Raw genomic sequence first — 21,934 nt, 5'->3', positions numbered from 1 at the left:
TTTCCTCTCCTTTCCTGGGGGGCCGCCCTTGTAGCGCAAGCAAGAGTGGGACAGGGAGAAGCGCCTGCCGGAGAGCACCCCCCCCCGCGCTCGTTGGTACGGCCCGTCCCCCCGCCGCTGATCTGGCAGGCTGCGCGCGCACCCTCCGGCGGGGCGCGGGCCGGCGGGGAGCTGCGGCCTCCGCGGCCCGGTTCCCTCCTCCCGCTCCTCGCGTGCTGTTCGCTGGCGCTGCGCCCGCCGGGTGACGCGCCCGCGCGCCTTGGCGGGGAGGAGCGCGGCCGCGGGGGCGCGCCCCGGTGACTCCGCCCACCCACCCCCGCCTCCCCTCCCCTGAGTCCCGGGTGCCCGGCTCGCGCGGCTTGGTGCGAGGAGATCGGGACCCCGCGCCGCCCGCCCCCGCGCCCCCCGCCCCGGCGTGCGAGGCGCCGCGCCCTCCCGCTGCCCTGCCCGGTGCATGGAGGGGCCCGTTCGGATCGCAGCCGCCGCCGCCGCCGTAGCCGCCGCCAGCGCGCGGGGGATGACCTGGGGGTGGCTTTCGGAGCCGGCTGCCGCGCAGGAGGTCTGGGGGCTTAGCCAGCCCCGCTGAGAGGTGCGCGGGTGGGGTCGCACCTAAGGGTGGGCGGGGGGGGGGGTGGCCTGGGGACACCGGGCTTGGGCGCCACGAGGCTTGGGAGCTGGAGGTCCGGGAGAGCGGGCTGCCCGGGAGGGGCTGGGGGTCCAGGCTGCGTGCGGGGTCTGGGAAGGGTAACTGAGGGATGCGCAGCGGGGAGCTCCTAGGTTCCCGGTCCTGGGGACTCAGCCACCTCGTGGAGGAGGCGGGGTGAGGTGTCAGTGACACGATGCAATCTCTTTGACAATGATCCGCTGGGGCAGGTGAGATGAAGCATAGCGGGGTGCAAGGGGCGCCGGATCGTTTTCCCAAGGGAGCCGGATCTCTCGCCTCTCTCAACCTCCATCCCCGCGGAGCGCCCGAGAAGACAGTGATTTATGTGTAGGGAGAATCAAGAGAAATTTCCTGCACAATGTATCTTTCTCTGCCTTCACAGACTCAGTGACTTCCCAGCCCCAGGGAGCGTATTTTTTCCTTCTCCTCTGTAAAGCATTCTGTGGATTGCATTATCATTTGCTAAATACATTACAGCCCGCTATTTATTTCATTCTGCAGCTTCCAGACCTTTGTTGCATTCTCTCCACATCTAGGAATTTCAGTAATAAATCACCGAGGGGCTAGAGAGCCTCTCTCGCCCTTCCCTTCATTGTTCTCCCCAGCCCACCAAATCAGGTGGAAGGCTCTCCAAAAAGAGATTTCTCCAGAATGCCTGTTTTTCCCAGTTCAGACTCCAGAGGGTGGCAGGTGCCTGAAGGGCAGGCTGCTTTCCAAGTTGGCATCTAGAATTGAGGGAATCTCATTAACCTCTGTGTCCTTAAATCAGACACCTTGAGAAACAGAAGACTGGACTAAAAGGAAACATGAGATACAGTCTCAGGCCAGTGGCCAGTAAAGGTGAACAAGGCCAATTCTCCTTCCTTGCCTCACTGATGCCACAAGCTGCAGACTTTCCAGCTGACTCTTGGCATAACTAGTGGACAGTGTCTGGTAGGAGAGGGTGGGAGGGGACTGGAGCATGAAATGGGTTTATTCTCAGTACAATTCTAAACAGTCTATTACATTTTATAGATCATTTTTTGGGGGGTAGTCTATTTTAGCTGAGAATGTGGGAGTAGTTCAACTTTTAGAACAAGATGAAAGCGACCTCTAGAAAATTTCTGGAAAATTTAAATGAGTGCTTAACTAGAAAGCATTCTTAGGAACCCAGAGAGGCACCAAATACTGTAGTTTCTGTTTTGCACATGTGGAAATAAACTGCCTCATACTCTAAGTTATATGAGAAGGATGGAGAAAACCTGTTTCATTTCGTAAAGACGTGCCCTGGGTGTGTGTTTGGCAGCGTGTGGAGCAGAAACATTTATATTTCTGTAAAACACGCACGCACGCACACACACACACATGTGTATATTGTTTAACTTTCATGCAAAAACTCGGATATAGTATTTGGGAAATCTGTCTTTGTTTGAATAGTTTAATCAACCAGGAAAATCAGTTACTAGAGGTACTGTGCTATTGTTTGTGTAGTAACTCACTTGGGACGCCTTGATTGATTGCCATGGTTCTCATCAGCCTCCTCTTCTGTGGAAAGTACTTAAACAGCTCTGACCCTCCAGCCAGGAAGCACAGAGAACCTTTAGGACTTGGAGCATACAGATCTACCTCGTGTAGGCTGGCTTCTAAATCCGTGTTACTCGTCTTCTTTGCAGGTGGCTTGACTCTGCATGGAAGGAACTAAGTTCATTTTAAGATAGGACACCCCCCATCCTCCCATCTCTAAGGTATATGTAAAGAGGAAGTCTTTATGTTGGAGTGAGAACTTCTGCCATAGGGCTGGGCTCCAAGAATTTCAGGTAAAACTTGTTGACTAGTTCTCATGCTTTCTTTTTCTTTTCTCACTTTTGCCCTTCTGCTTTTGTGACTTTCTAGATGATTTCATGTATGTTTTTGTCAAAATGGAAGTTGAAGTATAATGTTGCTTCTCTAGAAATGTTTCTCATGCAGACGTTTGGACTTGAAATCGGTACTGTTTGTAAGTGAATTGGTACTGTTTTTAAGTAAAATACTGGAGAAATTATCTCAAGAATTAAGCCTTATTGTAGCAAAATCACGCTGGAGATTGGAAATTTAAAATGATTAAGTGAGAAATTTGTTATTTTTTTAACACATTGTTACATTAGCTATTGCCTTGTAGTTAGCATTTCTACTGTCTAAGAGTGTAGCTGAGGCAACACATCAGAAGAGAAGCCTTGACGTCTAGGGATAGTATTTCTATAGACATATGATCTTACTACTTAATAGAAGCTAATTAGATTAGAAAGGAAATTTGGAGTCTGGTTGCTGAATAGATTGCTCTGAAGGACTTGATTTAATGTGAGTTTTGATGGGTGCTTTTTTTCAAGAAATTTTATTAACATGAATTAGAGAATGCTTTATTGTTTGTATTTAAAATTTTACATTATACGTAAACATTTCATTGATTTATAAGCACTCCATTTATAAATGTTGTATATATGGTACTGACTCATTTTTCAGGAGAATAGAAAGGAGAGCTTGACTCTCTTCAATTACAATGAAGAGATAGTATATGGGATATATTTAATTTCACTTTAAATATATTGGATTACAATTAAATGAAAAACTGGTTTGTTGTTTTTTTTTTTAATCCTTCAAGTTCTCCCTCATTGTCTGTGCTCTTTCCCCCATTGTCAGGCTTAAAACATACAGTATCATTGTCATCTGTCCCCTGAATAATGGTCCTGAGGTGATATTATTAATGTGGCTTTTTAAAATCAAACTAATTATACTTGCCTAAAAGAGCCACATGTGTGTGATTCTAGCTGCCTGGTGCCTTTTGAGAGCCCTGGAGACAAGCTAGTGAATAGAGCTGAAAATTCATTCTGTATTTGATTAAATGGAACAGACTTGCTGCTCCTTACCCCAGCAGGGGCGATGAGATCTCTTGATCCCCGAAGCGGCTCCGAGACCCTGGGAATTCCATTAGCGAGCACCTGAGGAATTTCTGCCCTGCAGTGCCTTTTTTGTATGTGTGTGTGGAGAGGGAGGGGGGCCAAGTGGTGATGGGGGGGGTGGTGGTGGGCGTGAGGACAGAGAGAGGCTACATTAGAAGACTCCATATGTTAGCGGATCTAAAATCAAGGCAGGATTTAACAGCTTATCTTGTAAGAGAAGAGCCCAACCCATAGGCAGATTGCTGGCCAGGACTTTCTTACCAGCACAACTGTAGTGATGCGTCTTTACCCTGAAGTGCACGCCACTGTGAGTACAGAAAGTCACTTTTCTGCTTTCCCTCCGAAGCACAAGCATATACACGTTGCAGACCTGGTAAGTTTTCTCTGAATGATCTTTTGATAACTATGTAAAATCATGGTACAGTTCGGTCTCGCCTGTAAGGGCCGCTTTATTGTTTTAATAACTTTTTCAGCCAAGAGCAGAATCAGACTTTTCTGTGAAGCAGAGTGTTTTGCAGAGATGAAATGCTTGTTTGAATAGGCATATTTGAGCTTGCTGTCTTGTTTTTATATGACTTTTATTGTGTTTTTGTAACATTATTATCACAACATTTACCTTTGTGCAGGATATGTCTCTCTCTTTTGTTGTCTTTTGAAGAATTCTGATTGCTAGGATTTTTTAAGGCATCGCTTTGCACACTTGCCAGCGGCCACAAATAAATGAAAATATATCTCTCAGAAATATTCTGTAAAATCTTTGGAGCAAAATTTTTGAGAAACATCAGCATGTCACTCCACTCCACCCCCTCCCCAACCCTCACCCCACCCTTCTTCCCCTGCCCCTGAGTGGTTTTTGAATACAGATGCTCTTCAGACTATGAGCCTGGTTTGTTTCTTGTGTGTTTTTCAAGGAAGAGCAGTTCTGAATCTTGGGCGTTCTACTTAATTGATTTTCATCTTCCAAGAATAGTTAAAAATGAGTGTGAGTTCCAGTGCTTGTAGCTTTCAACTAGAGCAGAGAGCAGTAGCCTATTTGATGGTTAATTTGATAGATTTTGTTTCTGATTAAAATCTCGTTGTGTGTCACAGATTTCCCCATCCGATTCCTGTGTAGTCTTCTACTAGAGCCTCCTAAATGTTTAACACTAAGTGTTTAAAAAATGAAGAAGTCTTTTAGAGAATATGTTTAACTTTTTTTTCTACCTTCTTCCTGGGCTTGCATTCTACTAGTATGGTCAGATTGAAAAGACTCTGGAATGAATGGAAGTAAACACTAAAGTTAGCACTGGGCCCCTCTCTGTTCACAGTTTTCAGGAACTTTGCTGTGTGGTGTATTTTGATGGCCAGAGATAAAAACTATCCCAAAGCAGATTTTGTTTTACTACCTGTCAGTTGGAATGTGAGTCAGGACTTCAGTTCTTGAGAACCAGTGCTGTGCTTCTAACCATAGAGTTAGGAAACTGTCAAGTTACATCCTACTTGAAAGGGGGGGAAATGCACAGGTTATGTTACTGAACTGAGATGTATTCTGCTTACATTTGGTTACAGTATTTTTATATTGCTCTTATGTAAACAGAATTAAGAAGCTGACACACAGCTTGCTTTTCAACTGTTCTTGTCATAGATTAGCTCATCTGTTTTTATTTGTGTGAGCTGGGAAAGTGATTTTGATCTAAGCCTTGATTTCCTCATCCCTAAAATGGGGCTAATAACAGTAGTAACTGTTAGCATTGTTTTGGGGTTTACAGGAGATACGGAAAGTAAAGCACTTGGCTTATTGTAAGACCTCTGTGAATGTTAGCTGCTATTTTAGGTAACTCCTCCTGTACACATTAGTCTGTTACTTTGATCCAGAAGTGATTCCTTTTGAAGATTAAATAATGAGGAATTCTCCGAAGTTAGTAATAGTGGGGGCACATGGAACTGCTCTAGCTTCAGTATGCTACAGTTCCCTTCATTTTGCAATTGAGACTTAAAAGTCACTTGGAAACAATGTTGCATCCCCCCCCTTTGAGGTATAATAGAAAAATGTACACAAGTGTACAGTTAATGTATACTGAGCGAACAGCCAGATGAAGTTTTATATATGCACATGTGTGGTAACCATTACCCAGATCAAGATGTAGGACATTTCTTCATCTTGGAAGGCGCCCTGGTGCCCTTTCACGGACTTGTCTGCCGCCCCCAGCCGAGGACAGCTATTTTGACTAGTCTCAACCATATGTGAGTTTTGCCTGTTCCTGAACTTTATAAAAATAGACTCCCATGATAAATATTCTTTATATCTGGTTTCTTGCACTGCTCCTTATGTCTGAGAGCCATCTCTATTACTGTGCATGGTAGGAATTCATGCTTTTCCAATTGTTTTCGCATCTTTTGCCTGTTCTGAAGTTCGTAGTAGTTCATTTTATTGGCACATTAGGTATGTGGTTATTGGGAAAACAAGAAAATAACAACATCTCTTCCTCAGTCATTAGAAAATGAGATCCTAGTCACTATCTTAGAGAGACCTTAAATTTGTACATGAAGTTGGGTTGAAGGTTCTGTCACCTGCAGTGACAGTTCCATGAACCAAATCCTTTGATAACTGCCTTCATTTATGTGTGTGTTTAGAAAGGGAGAGAGGGAGCCTCAAATTAAGGACCATCTAAGATAGCTAATAATGTTCATGCTTAGGATTTAATGTCAAAATCAATACTTAGCATGGTGCATTCTAGAAAAGCAATAACTAGCTCAGTATGAGCATCATATTCTCTTAGGAGAAAGCGAAACAACACAGTGGATTCGTAAAAAAAAAAAAAAAATCCACCCATAATGGAAGAAAATGGAGCAAGGATATTGTTATACTGCAGGAAAATTTTGAAGAATGGGACCTCACAATTGTATCAGGAAGAATTTTAGTCACTAACGTTCTGAACAGTTGCTGTCAGTCTCTGCCTATATGTTTGGAATTTCTATTTGTATTGTTGGAATTCCCTGTTACAAAATAAGTAAAATTGATTTCACCAAACAGTGAAATAAGAATACCAGATGATATGGATGAATCAGAAGTGTGTTTTTTGTTTTTAAATTTTGGAAGGGGCTGCAGCTGAGGTTAATAGTGTGTGTTTCTGCTCTTGGAAATGTTGATGAAGCATTTTCTGGGTGTTCTGCTGGAGAAAGCCACTTCTTTCTCCAGAGACATTGTCTTTTTCAATGTTTGTAATTTTATTTAACCTTCTTTTTCATAGCGCCTTGACACCAGGCCCATCTTCACATACCACCGTGTGCAGGATGGGTTCCTTTGGACTACAGGGGCAAGTAGTCCCCTTTGCTTTTAAATCAGAACCCCAGCAGCCAAGATTTCACTGGGGGTGGGGAGGGTTGAAATAGTGATATATGAGTCATCTTTTGTCCCAGAGGGGCACTCGAAAGATGCAGATTTTGTTTCAAAAGAAGAACTGTTGACAAATAAAGCTGCCTCAGGACAGAAAATGCTCCTTTAAAGGGTGTGAGCTCCTTGTTGCTAGACATGTTGTAGTGGCGTTTGCAAAAGATGCTGCAGAAGAAACCTCTTCCTTGGGTGAGAGTTGGGACCTCATGACCCCCAAAGGCCTTTTCAGTATGAGCCCATGAGACGGGCTCTCCTGGGGGGCTGTGCTACTTAACCACCACGTTCAATAGTCCCGCTTACCCCAGGGATCACTTGCTGCAGTTTCATTTCCCTGGGATCTATCACAGTCCAAAAATATTACATGGAAAGTTCCAGAAATAAACGATTCACAGTTTGTAAGTTGTATGCTGTTCTCAGTAGTGTAATGAAATCCTTTCCCCCCACCGCCACCACCCAAGAGCCCCAAACCTTCAGTATTGTCCTGCCGCTGACATCCAGCCATTCACTTTGTCACGCCTGGGTGATCCAGGGTTATCAGGAGCTGGTGATCGTCCTTCTGACATATTGCCAGAAGGTCAGTACTAGCCTAATGCTACATCACAATGCCTGTTACTCACATCACTTCATCACATCTGGGTGGGCACTTGGTCACCTCCTACCATCAATCATCATAAGAGCAATATTTACAATAGTGCAAAATTTTGAGAGAGAAAGACCACATTCATATAACTTTTATTATAGCTTATTGTTAAAATTCCTCTATTTTATTGTTAATCTCTTACTGTGCCTAATTCATACATTCACCTTTATCATAGATATGTATGTATAGGAAAAACACAGTATAAATAGGGTTCAGTACTGTCCACAGCTTCAGATATTCACTTAGGGGCCTTGGAATGTATCCCCCATGGATAAGGTGGGGGGCAACTGTGCATAATTTTGGAGGGAAAAAATGTGTAGAGTTCCACACAACCATTGGATAAATAAAATTTCTCACACCAGCCCTAGTTTAAAGTTGAGGACTGCCTCTTTTTGTTGACCCTTTCACTTTAAATGTAATTTAGTTTATCAGTAACAAGTAAATGCCAAATATTCTTTTTTACTTAGAAAACGGGGCCCTTTCCAGTATTCTAAGTGTATCATTGGCAGAAATGAGAACACTTTACAAGTATCTGCTACCTTTTTAGGTAGGTACACACCTGAGTTTACTTGAAGCTCCCCCGCTGGCCAAGTTGCTGACTCACTCCTACAGAGAATTACAAGGCTTCCCAGATGGTTCAGTGGTAAAGGACCTGCCTGTCAATGCAGGAGACACAAGAGGATTCGATACCTGTGTCCGGAAGATTCCCTGGAGAAGGAAATGTCAACCCACTCCTGTATTCTTGTCTGGGAGATCCCAGAGACATGCAGGGTCACTGATCTCACTAGATTTTTAAGGGCAGAAGTGTGTAATTATGATTGAAAGAAAGCTTTGGATTAAAAAAAAAAAGTTAAATGTTAAAAGATATTAGGACTTCTATCATCACATTATCAGTGGAATGCTTTTCAAACACTTTATGTATTTAAGATGTTTATTTTTGTTCTCTGCTGTTATTTTGTGCTCAGAGAGCTGATGTCAGATAGTCTGTTTTTTTAATACATAGTATTAGGGGAGTTTTCCTGGATTTCTGGCACTAAAAAGTACATTCTGCCTTCTGTCTCTTGCCAGGGAAATTTCTGACAGTTATTGGCTTTTTAGGTATCAGAATAACAGTAATTAGTATTTTCTCTTTTACTATCATTTGAAATCTGTTCAGTGAGTAATTGCATACACTGCCTGGTTGGAGGTGAAATTGGCAAAGGGGACGAACGTCTAATGGATAAAATACTACTTTTATCAGGCCATGAAATTACTGTAGTGACATCAGAACTTGGCAGCCTCTTGTATCCAATAAAAAGAAAAATAGCATCATAAGCTAGGGATAAGATTTTTCTTGCCCATTTATTTTGGCTTATTTTCATGGTTTTAGCCTCAGGGCGTGTGTGCAACAAACTAGCACAGTGAATAACAGGCAGTAAGAAGGAGTGAACATAGCTTTAGCTGGAACGGATATACTGTTTTTCACTCACCTCTGTTTCAGTGGTTTAAACTTCCTCCTAGATTGGTGAATGTGAAGTTATGAGAGTAGGTATGAAGAATCCCCCTCTATGAAGTGGAGTTAAGCTTCATTATTTGATGTTACATAGCTTTCAATATATTGAAAAAGTTTGATAATTAGCTGCTGAAATGGTCATGTGAGGGGGAATGTCTAAATGTGATTATGAGTGGGATTGTGTCAGACTTGTGCTGTTTACTCCTCTTTATAAACACCAATAGAGTAACATTGTTTGAATCTAGTGTTTCCCCCTGCCTATATTACCCTGTTCACTCTTGAAATTAGGCTAATTAGACTTTTAGATGTTGGCATGATTTAATGACAACCGATGCACCAGGATTTCAAATTGGTTTCCATGCATCGGAACAGTTGTTCCAGTAGATCTTGGGATTGCTGAATCCTGGGAAAATAGTTTTATGTTTCTTAATAGATTATTAAAGCGCCCGAGTAGAACCACACTGGTCTTAGCACTGTGTTGTATCCATAAATTACCGTGTGTGTTCTCCTATTCTGATCAGTTTTTTAAACCAGGTCATTTTATTGTTTCTTCCATTAAGTCTTAGATGGTCTTCCAAAATGAAATTACACGTTTTGTTTTACAATAAGAAGGATTATAGTACAGATGGGTTAGATTTTAGACATAATTCTGCATTTTTACTCCCGAAGAACATATTTTCAAGTCATATTATAATCTGATTATAGAATTGGTCCTAACCTCTAAATCAGCTCTTTTGATTTCTATTTATTGAATATTAGGCACACTTCCTTTACTATGGTCAAGTCCTTTTTGAGAGTAAAACAAAAACAGATCAAACTTCTACTCTGAACCCCTAATTCCAAGCTCTAGTTATTAAGTTATTCATGTTTTGACTGTAGACCCATATAAACGCCTTTCATAGAATTTTCATCATACATTTTAGAGCCAAAGTTTTTTTTTTTTTTAGCCTCATGACTGACTAAAGCCAATTTTGAATCATTCTAAGATGGGTTGTTAACTGTGGTCTCCTATTAGGTTAGCGGATGAAATTGTCATTGTTGGTTATTCTTTTGTGTTCGAGGATGCATTTTAAAAGAGCTGTTGTCACCGTGGTTAGGCCCTAAAATAATTTTATATTTGTCACTGTGACTGCAGCCGCTGTGGGATTTTTAATCATAAACAATATAGCTTGTGCAGAGATTTGATAATCATTTTTTTTGCAGCATCAAATAAATTTTAGCTCAGGGATTTGACTCAATACATCTTGTTAATGTTAATAAGGTCTTATAGCTAACTCCCCACGTGAGTTTCTAAATATGAGCTTAGTATAAGTCCAGGTTGTATCCTACCCCACAGGAAACTAACAGTAGAAATTGTTTTAAAGAAAAATTGTCAATGTTTTACTTATTTGGAGATTTTCTCTTCCAGATAGGCAGATTATTAGGAAAAAGATAAGGAAACAATTGACCCTGTAGAACAAAGACAACCCTTGATCAGACCCATGTTTTCTCAGCTCGGTGTTGTACACATATACTGAATACTTAATGAGTTGTGACTGTAGATGTCAGATGGGCATGGAATCAAATTAACAGACACCACGTACTAAACTCCTGAGGCCTTCAACAATCAAGAATGAGAGATTGAGTTCTGAGTTTTTCATTTGTGCAATGAAGATTTTTTTCCCCCTTCATGTTGAAATGTGAGTTTTCTGGAGAAAGAATCCATTCACTTGCCATTTCCTAGACAAACAGTCCCCATTTGCTTTAAAAAGTTCTTTCTAATTCACTGATAAATACTGGCATCTTTTGTGCCTGAATCATCTAGAGGGATGGGTACTTCAGGAATAGTTGGGCAGTTTAACAATAAACAGTGCTGTGACCAAGGAGCAAAGTATTGCTTTGGCTACGCCAGGGGCCTTGATTGAATGAGTGCCATACAGACTTATCAGAATGATGCTTCCAGAGGACTGGGGCGCGAACGATGGTCCTGACACTGCGCGCACAGACAGGTTGGGTGAAACCAGGACCCCCCTCTGCTCACGCAGCTCTGTGCTGAGGAATTGCTAGTTCAGCTAGACCCCTGTCCTGTGGTTCTTTTCATTCTATTTACAGAATATTTGTCTCCTACCCTCTATTTCCAATGGTCGTTATTTCTTAAATAATTCTATACAGTCCTTTGTACTTTGCAGAGTGTTTTAAAAGTTTTTTTTCTCCCCTGTTTGCAATAATATATGAAATAGTAAAGTTTTCATAAGAAGGAAAGTCATGAGGAAAATAAAGATTGAGCATTGGTTTCACACACAAGAGTTTTTAATGTAGTTCAAAGTTGGGTTAAAATATCTCTAATGTTGGAAGAGGAGATTATTTGAAACTGTGGTCTTTGTTTTTAAGCTTAATTTAGATTATAAGTGCACGTTTGTGTGATTAGGAATAGAATAAAATAGTTAAATTTTAAGGTTTTGTTGTTGTTGTTGTTGTTGGTTTTGGTTGTACCATGTAGCTCATGGGATCTGTTTCCCCACTAAGGATCGAACCCTGGCGCCCTGCAGTGAAAGTACTGAGTCCTAAACATTTGACTGCTAGGAAGTTTCTTGTTTTTTGTCTTTGACCTATGTAAACCACAAACTGCATCCTAGGTTCTATTGACCTAATGGAAGATACTGAGATAGTGAAGTAAATTATGCCCAAGGTAAAATTGACTCCCAGGTGTTTTGTATTTTTTTAAGCTCTTTCCTCTTTATTTTATTTATTATTATTATTATTATTTTTTGCTCTTTCCTCTTTAAAGAGGTCTTTTAATTTTTTTTATTCCCCCCTGGTGACAGGGATCCTTACTTTCCAACACATTTTTTTAGAGCAGGTACCTGGATTCTTAGAAATTCTTTAATGGTATATTCCAGCTGAAAATGAAGTTTGAAAGCCCTTTCCAGTTACATGCCCAGTAAGGAAAATAGCAAAGAGGGCCTTTAGAAATAAATCTCATTTTACATATACATTTTTGCTTGTGGAATAAATATCAAATCAAATTGAATGCTCTTTTTCTTAACATTTGTTCCATGGTACCCCTGTGTTCTGAGCATGACAGATGAGATCAGTGCTTAATCTTTCTGTTTCTTGGATATGTTAGAAAATGAATACAAACTTTGTAACTTTAAGTGATTCTTCTTATATTTCTTTTGTCAATCATTAACTGTTTCTTTTCTTTTTAAATTTATTTTTAATTGGAGGTTAATTGCTTTACCGTATCGTATTGGTTTCTGCTGTACAATAATTTGAATCTGTCATAAATATATATATATATATCCCCTCCCTCTTGAGCCTGCTTCCCTATTATTAGCTATTTGTTTTCTGTTTTATATCATTGTATGAAAGAAAGTGAAAGTGTTAGTCACTCAGTTGAGTCAGACTCTTTTGCAACCTCATGGACTATAGCCTGCCAGGCTCCTCTGTCCATGCAATTCTCCAGGCAAGAATACTGGAGTGAGTAGCTATTCCCTTCTCCAGGAGATCTTCCCCACCCGGGGATCAAACCCAGGTCTCCTGCACTGCAGACAGATTCTCTACCATCTGAGCCACCAGGGAAGCCCCATATCTTTGTATAGTATTGGCTAGAACAAATGTTAATGCTACACCATTAAGGATAGATTACTTGCGTTCTTTCATTGTAGATCAAACTAGTTTAATGAGATAGTTTAAAAGTTTTGATGACCAGATCGAGAAGGAAAGAAAGAAAAATAGGTAACTGAAAGGCAAATCTTGCCTCTCCTCCTGGGCTGGAGAGGAGCTGAGTTATAAGAGCGCAGAGTCCAGCTCCTAGTTTGAGGTGTGAGGCTGTTTATTTTCACTCTGGAGATGTATATACTACAGAAGGAAGACTCTGGCCTTGCTTAACCTAAGCAAGTCATTACTTATCTACGATCTGGCAAGCGATTTGATTAAGGTTGACAGAGCTCATATAATATCAGAACCAGGCCCTCTTAATGATTGATGAAGCTTGTCTGTAAGTTTTTTTTTTTTTTTTTTTAAAGAAAGGACAAAAATGGAGCAAGAATGAATACTTGTTCAGATTTCCAACTGCCCAGTATCAACCAAGTCTGTAATGTAATGTAGTTTTATCTGTTGGGGTTAATAGATATTAATTTGTATGTTATTTTTAATGGTATAATTAAATGGCTTTAAAAGAATATTTTTAGGTCAGCAGGTTATGATTTAGAAACTTGTAATAGAGTGTCACTGAGTGTCGCTGCTAACCTTTGCTGCATTATTTGTCCCTTATCCTCATTACCAACAGGTTCTCTGTATGGCTGAAATGTGCCAGATGTTCTTTTTAATTACTTTTTAAAAATTTTAAACTTTTTATTTTGTATTAATAAACAATGTTGTAGTTTCAAGTGAACAGCAAAGGGATTCAGCCATACATATACATGTATCCATTCTCTCCCAAACTCCCCTCCCATCCAGGGTCTTGGCAACACTTTAAATCATTAGTCTACATATAGTTCTGTGTCCAGCCAAGATTTCTTGTGTTTTAATCATTCATATGTTGCTTAGTAGAAATGAGTATAGGACCAGATGAACCCTCTCCACCTTATTTTAAGTAAATTGAGCATAAGGAATTTCCAGATGAGTGAAACAATTGAGAATGAATTCGTTTTCTGTAAATGGAGTTTTCACAACCTGGGAGCTTTCAGGCCATTGATCATACAGGTTTAGACTACAATAAACTCTGGAGTCAGGAGTGGGATCAAAGCCCGACCCCACCGTCTTCTCATGGGAGTTTAAATAAAAAGTTTTTAAATAAAAAAGTTTAAATAAAAAGTTTAAAATTTTTAAAAAGTAATTAAGGCCTCTATGTGCCTTCGTTTCCCGGTCTGTATAACGGGATCACCTCAGTTAATCCTCCCAGACTGATAGGTGCTTGATAGGTGCTTCTTGCAAGTGAGCTGTTGTTGCTGTTATATTATCTGTGAGCTGGGGTCTAATAGTGACAAAATATTATTGTGATGTTGCTGAATTCGAGACAGTCATTTCAAAATAAAATGAGCTGGGATTAAACTTTGGGGGCTGTGGAAATGTGGAAAGAAACTAGAATTGATTATATGTTGTTGTTCTTGAGTTGGTTAGGACTTGGCTTCCATCGCAGAGAGTGGTTAGGTTAGGTGAATAATGTAATAGCTGGTGGTGATTTTCCCATGTTCCCAAATAGTTGAACGCATCTTAACTTTCTTACCCCAAATTTCAATTTTATTTCTTTGTGATCTCCCCTTTCTGCTTCTCATCTCCCCAGACTCAATAGAAACATACTTTAGTACCAGGAAAATAACATTTTAGGTATGAGATGAACTTCATACCTAGTCTTATTGACATGTTCTTAAAAGCAAGAGCTATCTATGGTTGGAACCCTCTGTTAATTCTTCTTGATAATTTTCCCACCAAAGGTACAAATGTTCTTATCTGTGGGAAATCTCAGTGCTTTCTAGGATTTTGATGTATACGTACTTAATAATGAGTTTGGCTCTTACATCTCTTTCAAATGACTTTTTTTCTCTTGGGCCTAAATATGGTCAGAGCAGGTAAACACTTAACTGGGATTGATAGCTTTGAAGACCACCAATAAAGTATCATTCCCAAGTTGTTTCTAAAAAAGAAATAGAAGAGACATGCGATCATCTGATGCAAATGTTTGATTTGGAGGGAGGCCAGCGATGTACACTCTCAGCCCCACCCTAGCCACCCCTTGGGATAAGCCCTCAAGTGACTGTTCAAGACTGAGATTTAGCAGCAGAGGGGAATCCAAAGAACTGGAGCCAGGAGCTGTGGAATCAGAACATGAGAAGGTTGGGGGGCTGCAGGCGTCTCTTTCTACCTGATTGTGGCCTGTCTGCCCTGGAGTTCCTTTCTGTCATCAGCAGTGACAGTACTGATGCTTCAGGAAGGAGATACTTTTCTGTCTTACTGTTTCATTGTTGTTTTAAATACTTTTTTGCTTAAGGTTTGAGAATTCATCTGTTTCTTCTACCTTTCAGGTTGGCCTCATTATTGTATTTTTATTATATCACTGGAATCCGGGTTTTCAGGGAAGCACAGTAAATTTTGCAGCAATAATGAGCCTGTTTGCTGAAAAAAACATTGTACCATAACTCTAAAATGCACAGATTTTTAAGATATTCCCTCTGGGGCCTATGGAATAGAGGATAAAGCTTAGTTGAATTGCATTTATAGAGTTTTCTTAAGGTAGTGGTCTTGGTGGCTGTGGAGGTAGATAGCATTTACAAGATTCTTTTAACCTTTTTGATTTGGGGGAATGTGAATCTAGTGTTTGAAACTATAATTCTTGTCCTGTCACCCCCATTCTCAGTTGAGATTTGCAAAGATGTATATAATCAAGGAATTAGCTTTGTGTGTGATTAGTTAATATCTTAAGAGAGGTGATAATGTCCTGTATTTTGCTAAAAAGGAGTGCACAAACTTGAATAATGTGCCACTTATCAAAGGGAAAAAATTTTAAAAACCCCAGTATTGTTCAAAAAATTTTATTATTAACCTCATTTAATTATGTACAAAATAAACTAGATTCAAACTTCTTATGAAACTACATTCACACATTGTGACAAAATCACAAAGCCAACGTAATTCAAAAATGTTAAATCTTAAAAATTGTTTTGTTACATTGTCAGTGTTGAGTTGAATAATAGGAAGATGCGTGTGTGCTAAGTTGCTTCAGTTCTGTCACTCTTTGCGACCCCTGTAGCCTTTGCGACCCCTGGGAAATCTCCCCTGGGATTTCCCAGGCAAGAATACTGGAGTGGGTTGCCATGCCCTCCTCCAGGGGATCTTTCCAACCCAGGGACTGAAGCTGTGTCTCTTATATCTCCTGCATTGGCCGGCGGGTTCTTTACTGCTAGAGTCACCTGGGAAGCCCTAATAGGAAGATACTGTTGCTTCTTTCATATTTGACCTGTCCTTTTGATTTGATTCTTTGATTTTAAGCATGTTTAACATTATTTTTCTTTTCTTTTTTTAAACTTTTCATTTTTATTTTAATTAATTGATTGATTTGTTAATTTTTGGCTGCACCTCGAAGCTTGTGGGATCTAGTCCTCTAGCCAGGAATCACACTCACACCCCCTGCACTGGAAGCATGGATCGTTAATCTCTGGACTGCCAGGAAAGTCCCTGTTTTTTCTTTTTAATATTGAACTCGTTTTTAACTATTGGTCCAATATTTTGTGGACCACTTTAAAAGTACACTCTGATACATAATACTGAAAAACAATTTAAAATTCATTTGATGAAGTGCATGTATGCATTCATATTTACTCATTGTTGATGAGCCATAGTAATGTGGGATCTTTATAATACACATGTTTCTAATGTTATGTTATATCATTGGCTATGTCATCTGCTTTTCAAGTTTGGCGCACTTATGCTTCCATGAGCTAGAAGATGATTTACAGTTCCTCCTTTTCTTTTCACCTGTTTCAGAACTTTCTTTGAATGGTATTATGTAACATCATTTGACCTTCACATGTCATGGATATGATCCAAGAACACAAATGTAAACCAGGCATGGAAATTTTGTGTCATGTCTTTATCGTTTGGCTGATGACCTAGAATAGGATTACAATAATTCAAGTTTCAGCAGTGCAGAAACACCATGAAATTTAAAAAAAAAAAAAAGATTTTCATACCTTCAGAAATTCATCTGCAGATTAAAACTAAAATAGAGAAAGAGAACTAAAACCTGGTAGATTTAAGCATCCTTCCAGAATGAGAAGTGGCTGTGGATTTACAGTGAATTCAACGGGCATAAAAAAGAGACCTGTACTCAAGGCTCTCCTTTATTTAAGAAGCTATGGGTAGAAAGGGTGAAGTGGAGGCCTGGGCTCACCCTGGGTTCGATCTCACCCCCATCATTTATTAGCTATGCAATCTTGGGGAAATTATCTGAGCACTCATTTTGTGCAGGTTACTTCGCAGGTGTTAGATATACAGAAGTGACCAAACCAGATGTGGTTCCCTTCCCTCACGGACCTAATATTTAATCCAGGTCCGGTAGAAATTTTTTACATTTATATGACCTATAGATATCTAGCCTAGTTCTTTATTTTCCCAGTGTAATGAGTCAGGTAAAACCAACTTCTATACATTCCCTTCAATACTGTTCCCTGGTTACCATTTTTCCTCAGGAAATCACATTCAAATGAAAATCAAAGCCATTGCTGAAGAAGGGAAGACGTTTTATTTTATCTTTTTTTTTAATTTTATCTTTTTTAAAGATCTTATAGACAGGGCCATCTTTATTTGATGTAACATGATGGTACAGAGAGAAAATTGCTTTAATTTATAGAAGATTACAATAATTTATTATGGAAATGCTACAGATTCAGGTATATACTTGTTCATTGGGTAAATTTAATGTGCATTCAAGGAGATATAGGGCTTTTATAACATAGTATTAGTGAAATTCCTTATGTTTTATCTCAGTAATTTCTTAAAAAAATTTTTTTTTTCTTTTTTGTAAAGTTTTAAAACAAACTTTGAAAATAATCTGCAGAGAAAGTAAGGGGATAACGGGAATTTCACTTCCCAATAAGGTCCCGAAGTTTGGCCTATTTTGGAGAGGAATGTTAATAATGAAAAGTACAGGTGGTACTGGGACCAGTGGGGTCTTTTTGAGTGGCAGAAACCTGTCAGTACTAAGAGTAAAAACGCTGCTTTCCGGGAGATTTGTTGGTTGACATTCAAGATGAAAATCTGAGGGGGCTGTGTGTTTAATGCTCCATTAAGAGACACATGATTTAACCTCTTTTATAACCAAATGTTGGTGATGAGCTGTTATAATCTACTGATTTATAAGAGTGAAGACCTTAAAGTCTTTCGATTACTGTTTCTCAACATTGATCTTTAAACCAGCATAATTTACAATGTGGATTTTATATTCATCTGGAGTAAAATGAGAAACAACCAACTGAAAGGTATGGAGTGATTACTTCCTAAAGCCAAATTTATTCTAAACTTACTTTTTGGCTCATGTTTTGTTCTGTTCCAACGAGCAGTGATTGTAGATGGCAGTTCTTCTTTTCTTGTTTTTTTTTTTAACTTGGTTAATGGTTGGTATTCTTACATGGGACATATTGGTGTTTTGTTTTATTTTTAGGTGTCTCTGGTTATTGAAATCCCAAACTCTGGGAACGTTTGCTCTAGAGTAAATTTGGTAAACTATCAGGGTACAGTTTTGCAAAATTGGGTATGGCGTGTTTGCTGTCTCATGCTGGATGTTTCTCCATCTGTAATGTTTACGGCCATGTGTTCATGACGCATGAGCATCAAGTCGCATTCTCCCTCTGAGCACAGACTTAAGTTGGCTTTTTATCCTTCTCCAGCAGAAATGGTAATGCCTCACTTAGTTTTACATGTACCTTCATTGTTCCATATACTGAGGTCAGGAGGCAAACACTTAGAGTCTCTCTCTATATAAAAGTTGCTTTTAGATGTTTTATTAGTCCTGCTGTTGGTTATTTTAATTACTTGTATGTTTTATTTGTACCCCGAGGCTGTTCAAGCAAAGAATGTAATTCAAATAAACAAAATAATATCTGATTTTTGGAACACCCACACCTGCCAGCTGGGCCTTCCCTCTTAACGTCTTACTCAGGTTGGCATGGAAGCTGGGCAGAGAAAAAGGAGGTGATTATGTAGAGTTATGAAATGTTTTCTTCAATGTAAGTTCCTGGAAAGCTTGGTAACTTAGCTTTCAAATCAGCGGTGCTGTTTTTCTTTCAGCAGCCTTTCTTTTGTAAGACAACCCTGAGTCTTCATAAGAAGGTCTGTCTTTTCCATTGTGTATATGTTTCTAACAGTGTCCCCAGAATTCTGTGAAAACCTCACAGATAATTTGACTGTCAAATAGTGGATGACACTTTCACAAAGCAGGAAAATTTGCCAGGGAAATTTCTTCAGTTTCTTCGTTATTATTGTTCAGTCGCTAAGTCATGTCTGACTTTTTTGGGACCCTGTGGACTGTAGCCTGCCAGGCTTCTCTGTCTGTGGAATTTTCCAGGCAAGAAAACTGGAGTGGATTTTTCCTTCTCCAGGGGATTTTCCTGACCCAGAGATCGAACCCCTGTCTCCTGCGTTGCCAGGTGAATTCTCTACCACTGGGCCACCAGGGAACCTCAGTTTCTTTTACCCAAATACAAAGTAAAGGGTCTGCCTCTTCAAGTTCTTACCATGAAATTGTAAACTTGTCTCCTGCTTTTTTTTCCAACTTGTTTTTCTTTTTTTTTTTTTTAAATAAGGGTGAACACAAGCAGTCTCTTTTTTGCTTGCAAACTGAAGGGCTGAACTAATGCTTTTGACTTAATTTTTAGAGCTGAAATTTTGTTGATTTTGGATACCTTTGCTGTTTTTTTTCCCCCTTTCCTCTTTCATTAATGCAGTCATGTTTGGAGTCTGCCAAAGATGAGGCAAAACTAGTGTAAGAGGTGCGCACAGGCTTTTAAGTGCTTTTTCATTTAAACATAGCACTTGTAAAATGTTTGTCATAGAATTCTACAACTGAGAGAAAATTGTGGGTTTTTTTCCCCCCTCTATTTGCAGACAGAACCTAAGCCACACTTACTTACTAAATGTTCTACCTGACTGAATCCTCTAGGAAAAAGAAATACGTCACTGTAGACTACCAACTGTTCTTTAAAAATATATTTTGGATATTCTTATTAAATACTTAAAAAATATGTTATTAATAAATTCAGACTCCTGTCACTTTTGGAAACTTTTTTTTTTTACGTCAAAAAAGTTTTAAATGCTGCTGTTTATATGTAATCCAAGAGTTAAAGATGTCAGAGATTTAAGAAATGAGATCAAGCTGTTAGCTTATTCTACTTCTATGTCATCTCTTCTCTAATCATTTTTTTCCCCCCACTGCTTTGAATATGGACATTCAATACGTTTTTGTTGTGTAAATGAATTGAGAAACTGCTTTTTGTGTTTTTAGGCTACAGCTTTCAACTCTGCTCATAATGTCTTAGAAAACGGGTTGAAGGAAGAGATTTTAGAAAATTAAGCAAAGGATCCAACCCATAGCATTCTTATACTTTTAAGATTCAAATTAATCATCTGTCATTATATAAACAACCAAGTTAATAATTCTCTTCTAAATCTCACCAAAAAAGAAAACGAAAAACTCAAGTTGTTCTGGAAGCCAGTAATAAGTCCTTAAGGTATATGCCTGTATCAACATGTGCGTTCTGCAAATGTCAGCTATGACATGAGTATAGTATGATATGAAAAAAAAAATATCAGAACTATACCAGAACATAAAATATCTAAATCAGAATTATGTCTTTGAAGAAGTCTGTTACCTTGGCAAGCTGTATATTTAATATCACACTGCTGTTATTGTACCAAGAAATTTGGTGTTCTTTTGGAATTGCCTTTACTGTTTATGGCATTTAAAATTATTTTTTTTTTATTTCTTGAGTATTTTGGAACTAACCATTAATAAATTAATTGGGTGATACTGATGGAGTTAAAACTATATGGAGTTAAAAATCAAGTGTAATCATAATCTAATGAGATGATTTTTATGCCTTGTTTACACACCAAAAGTAATGAACAAAGGATTTTCAGAAAAGTTTTACACAGAGGGGCATCACTGGAATAAGTTTATCTGTCTTCCTGGTTGGGTCTATCTGCTGTTCTGGTTTTCCGATGACGTCCGTGAGTACTGTGTATGTCTGTGTGTGTCTCTTCTATTAGCGTGCTCTTGAATTCTTTTCTTTGGACCTTCCTGTTTACCATTGTCCAATATAATGTCACAGAGCAGCTGCTGCTCTTTGGTATACATGCGTGCGGCCCAGCAGAGTTGTTCCAACAAGCTTTGTTTCATTTCTGGTGGACAAGGTGGACCCACTGCTGAAACGTCACCTCAGGCTCTCCCAGTTGGACTAAAACTTCATGCAGTATTGTGTTATGTTTAGAAAGATATCCCAATCTTAATTGATCCATTTTTCTCTGTTCACTTCATCAGGACTTTGTATCTTGATCATCTCTTTGATTTTATCTGTCTATCAAAACTTCGAGGAATGCAAGTTTGTTTCCTACAGGCCTTCGTGCATTTGTACTTATCTCTATATTTATCAGTCCATTTGTGGTGACTGTGTGCTAACGGCACAGGCATCTTGATTGACATGTATGCCAGCCTATGAATGGGCTTGAAGGGTCCCATTCTCAGTGCCTAGTGCACGGACACGATGCTGTGACAGCTCTGACAAAGCCGTGTCTGACCTAATTCCCATCACCAGCTTGAGCAAAGTGGGCCTCCTGAGAAATGTGGACCCCTTCCGTTATTTTATTCAGCTAGGTTTATTTATTTTTGGTTATGTGTATTTTGCTTTTTCAAAAGTCTTTATTTGGCCATGCTGGGTCTTAGTTGCGGCATGTGGGGTCTAATTCCATGACCAGGGATCAAACCTGGGCCCCCTGCTTTGGGAGTATGAAGTCTTAGCCACTGGACCACCAGGGAAGTCCCTATTTTATTTTTTTTAATTGGAATACAGTTGCATTACCATGTTGTGTTATAGTTTCCTCTGTACAACAGCATGAATCAGCCTTATGTATGCATATATTCCCTCCCTCTCGAGTCTCCCTTCTACCCTCCCTCATCCCATCCCTCTAGGTCATCACTGAGCACCAAGCTGAGCTCCCTGTATTTTATGCAGCTAAGTTTAAAGATGGAAGAAGGTACTTGGAGACTAGTATCACTATGTTCCAGGTCTCTAGGAAACTCATAATTCATCAGGTCATATAATATAAAAATCATCCTGATGGAGGTCCAGTGCCCAGCCATCACTGATTCAAGTTTGTT

The 21,934-nt window shown here is 39.5% G+C and overlaps 1 protein-coding gene across 1 annotated transcript in view; it reads left to right on the top strand.

The window, feature by feature from the left end:
* Nucleotides 1-410: 410 nt before the first annotated feature.
* Nucleotides 411-21,934, top strand: part of CDON (cell adhesion associated, oncogene regulated) — a 97,015-nt gene continuing 75,491 nt past the window's right edge. The window contains exons 1-2 of the mRNA XM_065937369.1: nt 411-589; nt 2,317-2,460. The gene's annotated coding sequence lies outside the window, so the exon portion shown is untranslated. The remainder of the gene's footprint in view (nt 590-2,316; nt 2,461-21,934) is intronic.

The sequence above is a fragment of the Muntiacus reevesi genome, chromosome 5 (genome assembly GCF_963930625.1).
Source record: "Muntiacus reevesi chromosome 5, mMunRee1.1, whole genome shotgun sequence".
In the NCBI taxonomy this organism is placed as follows: Eukaryota; Metazoa; Chordata; class Mammalia; order Artiodactyla; family Cervidae; genus Muntiacus; species Muntiacus reevesi.
The sequence above is the reverse complement of the archived record's forward strand: the minus strand, read 5'-3'. Positions and strand labels throughout refer to the sequence as shown.